Below are 9,416 nucleotides of genomic sequence, written 5' to 3'. Positions count from 1 at the left end.
CAGACACAGCAGTGCTGCTGGAGTTTTCAACACTATGTCCTCGTTGGTCCACCTTGTAGATGTAAAGTCAGAGACAGTAGCTCATCTGTCGCTGCACAGTGTGTGTCGCTCGTCCTCTAGTCCAGAAACTGAGGGGTTTAAAAACTCCAGCAGCACTGCTGTGTCTGATCCACTCTACACCAGCACAACACACACTAACACACCACCACCACGTCAGTGTCACTGTTTAATTTGCAAATATTAGACTTTTGTGTCTATTTATTTTTTACAGGGATGGCTTCTTCCAACCTCCACATCCTTTCAGACCCACGGTATTGAGATATTCTTATAATGGAAGGACAGACACAGACACCCGTGGGTGTGGTCAGATCTGAAGTGAGAGTGGAGCTTGATCTTCTGTCCGATTTGGTTGCTCTAATCAGGTCTTAGGTTGTTAGGGCTCTCTTATTTTCTCTTTACCTTTTAATAATTGATATTACACCTAGCAGGGTAAGGGTTTGATTCCCAGCTTGGGCAGAAATGACAGCCCTAACACTGCATTAGCCCTTACTGCTGTAACAGAATGAACTGTATGTCCCTCTGGAATGGAGCGACTGCCAAATGCCCGAGACGTAAATGTGTAGGTGAGACAAGTGGATTACATTATATCTGATCTCAGCTGAGATATCTCCTGAAAAATGAATACCTTGTCCTTAACGATTTAGCTTGCACTTAACTTGAACTTGCTCCTTATCTTTTATTACACTTTACAGAGAACAGGAAGGGTGTCTGAGGTCTGTCTTCACTTCATTGTTTCTAGAACACTGAACTAAGGTCATAATGAAAGTGATAGATTCAGACCAACTACAGAGAGTCTATAGACTACTACAATAACAACCTGTGTATAGTAGCCATAAGATGTGCCTAGTAACAAGTAACTGATTGGATGCTAACCCACTGCATTGTTTTTCATAGCTTTTTATTTTTTTCAGCACGTTCATTCATTCATTATCTGTTACTCTTATCCAGTTCAGGGCCGCGGTGGGTCCAGAGCCTACCTGGAATCATTGGGCGCAAGGCAGAAATACACCCTGGAGGAGGCGCCAGTCCTTCACAGGGCAACACACACACACATTCACACCTACGGACACTTTTTGAGTCGCCAATTAACCTACCAACGCATGTTTTTTTGGACTGTGGGAGGAAACCGGAGCTCCCAGAGGAAACCCACGCGGACACAGGGAGAACACACCACACTCCTCACAGACAGTCACCCGGAGGAAACCCACACAGACACAGGGAGAACACACCACACTCCTCACAGACAGTCACCCGGAAGAAACCCACGCAGACACAGGGAGAACACACCACACTCCTCACAGACAGTCACCCGGAGGAAACCCACACAGACACAGGGAGAACACACCACACTCCTCACAGACAGTCACCCGGAGGAAACCCACGCAGACACAGGGAGAACACACCACACTCCTCACAGACAGTCACCCGGAGGAAACCCACGCAGACACAGGGAGAACACACCACACTCCTCACAGACTGTCACCCAGAGGAAACCCACACAGACACAGGGAGAACACACCAAACTCCTCACAGGCAGTCACCCGGAGGAAACCCACGCAGACACAGGGAGAACACACCAAACTCCTCACAGACAGTCACCTGGAGGAAACCCACGCAGACACAGGGAGAACACACCAAACTCCTCACAGACAGTCACCCGGAGGAAACCCACGCAGACACAGAGAGAACACACCACACTCCTCACAGACAGTCACCCGGAGGAAACCCACGCAGACACAGGGAGAACACACCACACTCCTCACAGACAGTCACCCAGAGCGGGAATCGAACCCACAACCTCCAGGCCCCTGGAACTGTGTGACTGCGACACCTACCTGCTGCGCCACCGTGCCGCCCCCTTTTTCAGCACATTTATTTTAAAAATAGTATTTATTTATAAAAGCATATTTAAAAAGTATTTATTTATTTATTTATATTATATAGCCCTGTGAAGGACTGGCGTCCCCTCCAGGGTGTATTCCCGCCTTGCGCCCGATGATTCCAGGTAGGCTCTGGACCCCCCGCGACCCTAAATTGGATAAGCGGTTACAGATAATGAATGGATTTATATTATATAGAGACACATGTACAAAGAATGTACAAAGCGACACGTTTAAATGCAACAAAACAAACGCAAACAGTGAGACGAGCAAAAACAGCTAAAAACCAGAGCTTCTGCTCCTCACTGCTGTGTGCTGGGGTCGGGGTGAACAACGAGCGGCTCATTATCATTTAAAGGAACAAGCGGGTGTTCTGAGCAGTGCTGTTTAGACAGAGGGAGAATGCCGCTCTGGGGTTTGATCCTTGTGGTATTTTGCTGAAAATTTGCTTTTAAAAGTCTCTGTTCATTCAAAGAGACGAGAGCCTAGTTTTGTCTGTCAGTGGAGTCAGTGTCAGATTGAGTCACTGAGTGGAAAGTTGTTATAAAGACATTGACAAAGCTGCACTGGACTTTCTGAACGCGTGTCCGTGTCCAGTGTAGCCTTGTCTTGTTTCTCTGTCATATAACATCTACTTATATTCCATCTCTAGAGTGTAGGGGTTCAACGAGACCTGGGGAAAAACGAATGCTTGTCTAAATGGACTGGACGCTAGTGGCTAATGAATGATTCACGAATAGAGTTAAGGTCACACACAGTACAGTCTCTGATCAGCTGTCGCCATCAGGAAAGAAATTAAACACACACACACACACACACACTAGAACTAGTGCTAGAACGACGTGTACGTGGGCCATCTGGACATAAACGCTGACAGCTTGATGGTCCGTGAGAACCGGATCCTCAGAGAACTGCAGAAACTGGCCTCTGCTCCACAAAACCAAACATGTTGCACATCAAGCGTTAATTAGAGTCAGAAACTTTGCACCGGCTCCAACAAGAACGGACGAACGAGTTTAAACACGAGCAGACGGACCTGCAGCTGGAGAGTGGGAGAACTCCAATGGGTTAATTAAAGCAGCGGGGTGTTTAAATGGAGATATATAGGGGACGTTTGACCTTTCCAAGCCGAAGATATTATAATGGTATATCACAGCCAGACAACCTCACGTCCCCAAATAGGAACTCTACAAGAGAAAGGAAGGTCTTAACCTTAACTTTCCCTGTACGTTAATGTAATGAGTTTTGGTAGATGGTTTCGGTTGCTGGGTTCTGTTTGAAATTCAGACTGTGCTTGTGGGGTCTCAGCAGTGCAGCGGTCTTCTCTGGAGTGTTCTGCTTAAACACCATCCGATGCCTTCAGTGTGGGCTGAAAGACAATTTGCAGGAACCTATCCAGCAGCATCAAAATTTGATGCTCCTGTGGCTGAATGCCGTCTGATCCTCACAGCTATGTTCCAACATCAAACTTAAAACTTTCCAAGAAGAGAAAAATGGAGACACTGGCTATTAATGACCATAAACTCAGAAGAAACACACACAGACCAAATGTTACCTTCATTTATTTTCCTGTCAAAACACTAATTTTTAAATAAAGTAAAGATAATTCTTTCCTGTTTCTGGAGATTACATTCATTCATAATCTGTAACCCTTATCCAGTCACACACTCACACCTACGGACACTTTTGATTCGCCAATCCATCTATCAACGTGTGTTTTTGGAGTGTGGGAGGAAACCCACGCAGACACAGGAAAAACACACCACACTCCTCACAGACAGTGACCCGGAGGAAACACACGCAAACACAGGGAGAACACACCACACTCCTCACAGACAGTCACCTGGAGGAAACCCACGCAGACACAGAGAGAACACACCACACTCCTCACAGACAGTCACCCGGAGGAAACCCACGCAGACACAGGGAGAACACACCACACTCCTCACAGACAGTCACCCGGAGGAAACCCACACAGACACAGGGAGAACACACCACACTCCTCACAGACAGTCACCCGGAGGAAACCCACACAGACACAGGGAGAATACACCACACTCCTCACAGACAGTCACCTGGAGGAAACCCACGCAGACACAGAGAGAACACACCACACTCCTCACAGACAGTCACCCGGAGGAAACCCACGCAGACACAGGGAGAACACACCACACTCCTCACAGACAGTCACCTGGAGGAAACCCACGCAGACACAGAGAGAACACACCACACTCCTCACAGACAGTCACCTGGAGGAAACCCACGCAGACACAGAGAGAACACACCACACTCCTCACAGACAGTCACCCGGAGGAAACCCACGCAGACACAGGGAGAACACACCACACTCCTCACAGACAGTCACCTGGAGGAAACCCACGCAGACACAGAGAGAACACATCACACTCTTCACAGACAGTCACCCGGAGGAAACCCACGCAGACACAGGGAGAACACACCACACTCCTCACAGACAGTCACCTGGAGGAAACCCACGCAGACACAGAGAGAACACATCACACTCCTCACAGACAGTCACCCGGAGGAAACCCACGCAGACACAGAGAGAACACACCACACTCCTCACAGACAGTCACCCGGAGGAAACCCACGCAGACACAGGGAGAACACACCACACTCCTCACAGACAGTCACCTGGAGGAAACCCACGCAGACACAGAGAGAACACATCACACTCTTCACAGACAGTCACCCGGAGGAAACCCACGCAGACACAGGGAGAACACACCACACTCCTCACAGACAGTCACCCAGAGGAATGAAGGCATGGTGGTGCAGCAGGTAGTGTCACAGTCACACAGCTTCAGGGACCTGGAGTGTGGTGCGTTCGACCCGTGTCCACGTGGGTTTCTTCTGGGTCCAAAAACACACGTTGTAGGTGTATTGGCATCTCGAAATTGTCCGTGTGAGTGAATGAGTTGCATTGTGAAGGACTGTCTCCCCCTCCCTTGCATCCAGTGATTCTGGGGCAGACTCCGGACCCACCGCGACCCTGAACTGGATAAGCGCCTACAGATGACGAATGAATGAATGAATGAATGGATCCAAGCTGTACATCTACTTCCACATCTTCATCAGTGGTAAAGTTAATGGTAAAATCTTGTCTTCTTCATACTGAGCCCCATCTTTTCACTCCCAACTCCCACAAACTACTCACTGGGTTATTGTATGTGGTGAGCTCCAGATCCTCAAATTATTGAGCTAATGCAATTAAAAATGCATTTTTTTCCCCCATGATATGTCCCTTTAAATCTGTATATTTCAGGAACAGAAAATGCTAAAAAACTGCTTTGAAAATCTAAAATAAATAAATAAATGGAAAAACAATAATTGAAATAAAACCTTTTCTTCAGAGATGAACAGTGAGCTCGCTTTGTCAAGGCACTTATTACGACACTGTGGTGTCCTGATGAGAGCGGCTTTAATCAATGGGGCTCTTTTCAGGACGAGGAGGAAGCCAATCTATAGACACAACACACACACACACACATTGTCTGAGACACGGACGTGAGCTTGTGTAGCCCTTCGTTCCACTGTTTGCTCAGAGTCTCTCTCTCTCTCTCTCTCTCTCCGTCTGCTCTCGCGTCCACACTCCATCTGAAGGGCTTTAGAACAGCCATACCAAATTCACAAGAATTGCATGGGAAAGATGAGAGGAAAGAAGAATGACGGGCTTCCCCCCCTCCCCCTCCTCCCACTCCCCACACTCCCCCTGCCACGTACAAGGTCCAATCGCCTCTTGCCGGAAGCTTGCATAAATTAGCTTAGCACACAGGCCGAGAGAAATGACACACATATACAAAGAGCAAGACAGAGAGCTAGGTTTGGCTAAATATAATACAGAAGTATGGCCAATGGCTTTCTGCATAGCTGTGTACTCCAAATCCACCCAGGAGTCATTCCTCTTTTTTTTTGTTCCCAAAAAAGAAAGAAAATCACAAACTCAGTATGAAATGGGATTTATTCAAAATATAGCCCACAACAAAAGGAGGGAAAGCCCACCATTCAAAGCACAGCAACAGTATGCAGCGTGATGACGGCCTGTAATATCGTTAATGATGCTTTCTGACCCAGAAACCTAACGTAGCTGTTAGCATCGGCCCCGTAAGCAGTACGGTTTACCAACTGATAGGACGAGAGAGACCCCGACACCGCCAGGCTTGGCTTTAAACCTGAAACCTGTGGAGAGTTTCACACACTGACACTTGTGGACAGTTCTCCCTGTGTCTGCGTGGGTTTCCTCCGGGTGACTGTCTGTGAGGAGTGTGGTGTGTTCTCTCTGTGTCTGCGTGGGTTTCCTCCGGGTGACTGTCTGTGAGGAGTGTGGTGTGTTCTCCCTGTGTCTGCGTGGGTTTCCTCCTGGTGACTGTCTGTGAGGAGTGTGGTGTGTTCTCCCTGTGTCTGCGTGGGTTTCCTCCGGGTGACTGTCTGTGAGGAGTGTGGTGTGTTCTCCCTGTGTCTGCGTGGGTTTCCTCCGGGTGACTGTCTGTGAGGAGTGTGGTGTGTTCTCCCTGTGTCTGCGTGGGTTTCCTCCGGGTGACTGTCTGTGAGGAGTGTGGTGTGTTCTCCCTGTGTCTGCGTGGGTTTCCTCCGGGTGACTGTCTGTGAGGAGTGTGGTGTTTTTCTCCCTGTGTCTGCGTGGGTTTCCTCCGGGTGACTGTCTGTGAGGAGTGTGGTGTGTTCTCCCTGTGTCTGTGTGGGTTTCCTCCTGGTGACTGTCTGTGAGGAGTGTGGTGTGTTCTCCCTGTGTCTGCGTGGGTTTCCTCCGGGTGACTGTCTGTGAGGAGTGTGGTGTGTTCTCCCTGTGTCTGCGTGGGTTTCCTCCGGGTGACTGTCTGTGAGGAGTGTGGTGTGTTCTCCCTGTGTCTGCGTGGGTTTCCTCCGGGTGACTGTCTGTGAGGAGTGTGGTGTTTTTCTCCCTGTGTCTGCGTGGGTTTCCTCCGGGTGACTGTCTGTGAGGAGTGTGGTGTGTTCTCCCTGTGTCTGCGTGGGTTTCCTCCGGGTGACTGTCTGTGAGGAGTGTGGTGTGTTCTCCCTGTGTCTGCGTGGGTTTCCTCCGGGTGACTGTCTGTGAGGAGTGTGGTGTGTTCTCCCTGTGTCTGTGTGGGTTTCCTCCTGGTGACTGTCTGTGAGGAGTGTGGTGTGTTCTCCCTGTGTCTGCGTGGGTTTCCTCCGGGTGACTGTCTGTGAGGAGTGTGGTGTGTTCTCCCTGTGTCTGCGTGGGTTTCCTCCGGGTGACTGTCTGTGAGGAGTGTGGTGTGTTCTCCCTGTGTCTGCGTGGGTTTCCTCCGGGTGACTGTCTGTGAGGAGTGTGGTGTTTTTCTCCCTGTGTCTGCGTGGGTTTCCTCCGGGTGACTGTCTGTGAGGAGTGTGGTGTGTTCTCCCTGTGTCTGCGTGGGTTTCCTCCGGGTGACTGTCTGTGAGGAGTGTGGTGTGTTCTCCCTGTGTCTGCGTGGGTTTCCTCCGGGTGACTGTCTGTGAGGAGTGTGGTGTGTTCTCCCTGTGTCTGCGTGGGTTTCCTCCGGTGACTGTCTGTGAGGAGTGTGGTGTGTTCTCCCTGTGTCTGCGTGGGTTTACTCCTGGTGACTGTCTGTGAGGAGTGTGGTGTGTTCTCCCTGTGTCTGCGTGGGTTTCCTCCGGGTGACTGTCTGTGAGGAGTGTGGTGTGTTCTCCCTGTGTCTGCGTGGGTTTCCTCCGGGTGACTGTCTGTGAGGAGTGTGGTGTGTTCTCCCTGTGTCTGTGTGGGTTTCCTCCTGGTGACTGTCTGTGAGGAGTGTGGTGTGTTCTCCCTGTGTCTGCGTGGGTTTCCTCCGGGTGACTGTCTGTGAGGAGTGTGGTGTGTTCTCCCTGTGTCTGCGTGGGTTTCCTCCGGGTGACTGTCTGTGAGGAGTGTGGTGTGTTCTCCCTGTGTCTGCGTGGGTTTCCTCCGGTGACTGTCTGTGAGGAGTGTGGTGTGTTCTCCCTGTGTCTGCGTGGGTTTCCTCCTGGTGACTGTCTGTGAGGAGTGTGGTGTGTTCTCCCTGTGTCTGCGTGGGTTTCCTCCGGGTGACTGTCTGTGAGGAGTGTGGTGTGTTCTCCCTGTGTCTGCGTGGGTTTCCTCCGGGTGACTGTCTGTGAGGAGTGTGGTGTGTTCTCCCAGTGTGATCCTCAAATTAATGTTATCACCCATGTGTGTTCGGACTGTGGAAGGAAACCCACACAGACACAGGGAGAACACACCACAGACTCCCCACAGACGGTGACCCGAGGTGGGAATTGAACCCCTCTCCACCCCTTATTTAACCCAGATACAGGACGCGGAGGACAAGATGACCAAGGACATTTACATATTCACTTCTGCTTCTATTCAGTCTTCAAAGTCAGTGAGTGAGTCAGTGTTAGATAAAAGGGTCCCAGAGCAGTCTTGGGGACAGGGGAGGCCTCTGACCCCACCCCACTTTTTTTCATTAATTGTCTTTATTCAGTCCTCCATCTCAGTTCATAGCAGTGCAGAAGGACACTGCCCACAACTATGCAAATGTGTCTTTGTGTGAGGCCGAAATGTTCCCAAGTCAGCTCATGTGAATCTGAGTCACGTCTTGGTTCTCGTCGCCACATGTTCCCAGCTGTGAGGTCGAGGACTGGTACGGAGCTGTGGGTGACCACAACACCAGCCAACAATGGAGAAGCAGCAGCACGACGTGTTCAAATATTACCGTTAATATTCATAATACAACGGCTTCACGTTATAAGACGGAAGACAGTCCCAATTACTTTTTATTTGTCAGTCGACTCTGTTGGGACTTTCTTCCAGCACTGAGTCCTGACACTAACCAGGGCCCTGAAGGAGCTGTTGTTTTTACGTCTTTAATTGTGTTATTCATTCATTCATTCATTATCTGTAACCCTTATCCAGTTCAGGGTCGCGGTGGGTCCAGAGCCTACCTGGAATCATTGGGCGCAAGGCGGGAATACACCCTGGAGGGGGCGCCAGTCCTTCACAGGGCAACACACACACGCATTCACACCTACGGACACTCTTCAGTTACCAATCCACCTACCAACATGTGTTTTTGGACTGTGGGAGGAAACCGGAGCACCCGGAGGAAACCCACGCAGACACAGGGAGAACACACCACACTCCTCACAGAAAGTCACCCGGAGGAAACCCACGCAGACACAGGGAGAACACACCACACTCCTCACAGACCCTCGACACACGACCCAAGGTGAGTACTGAACCCATGACCTTAGGACCATGGAGCTATGTGGCTGCGACACTCTCTGTTGTACCCCCATGCCGCTCAGTGTGTAAATATCAATAGTAGCCTTTCCCTTTGTCTATAGTAATTAATGGATAGAAAAACAGAATCTCATTCTATGGTTATGTAAATGCAGTTTAGGGCCCATTGAAGGTCTTAGTCTTTGTGTGGTGTGGTGTGTGTGTGTGTTCTCTCTTCAGAAACACCCACCTCG

The sequence above is a fragment of the Hoplias malabaricus genome, chromosome 18 (assembly GCF_029633855.1).
Source record: "Hoplias malabaricus isolate fHopMal1 chromosome 18, fHopMal1.hap1, whole genome shotgun sequence".
Taxonomy (NCBI): domain Eukaryota; kingdom Metazoa; phylum Chordata; class Actinopteri; order Characiformes; family Erythrinidae; genus Hoplias; species Hoplias malabaricus.
This window is presented reverse-complemented; position numbering follows the sequence as displayed.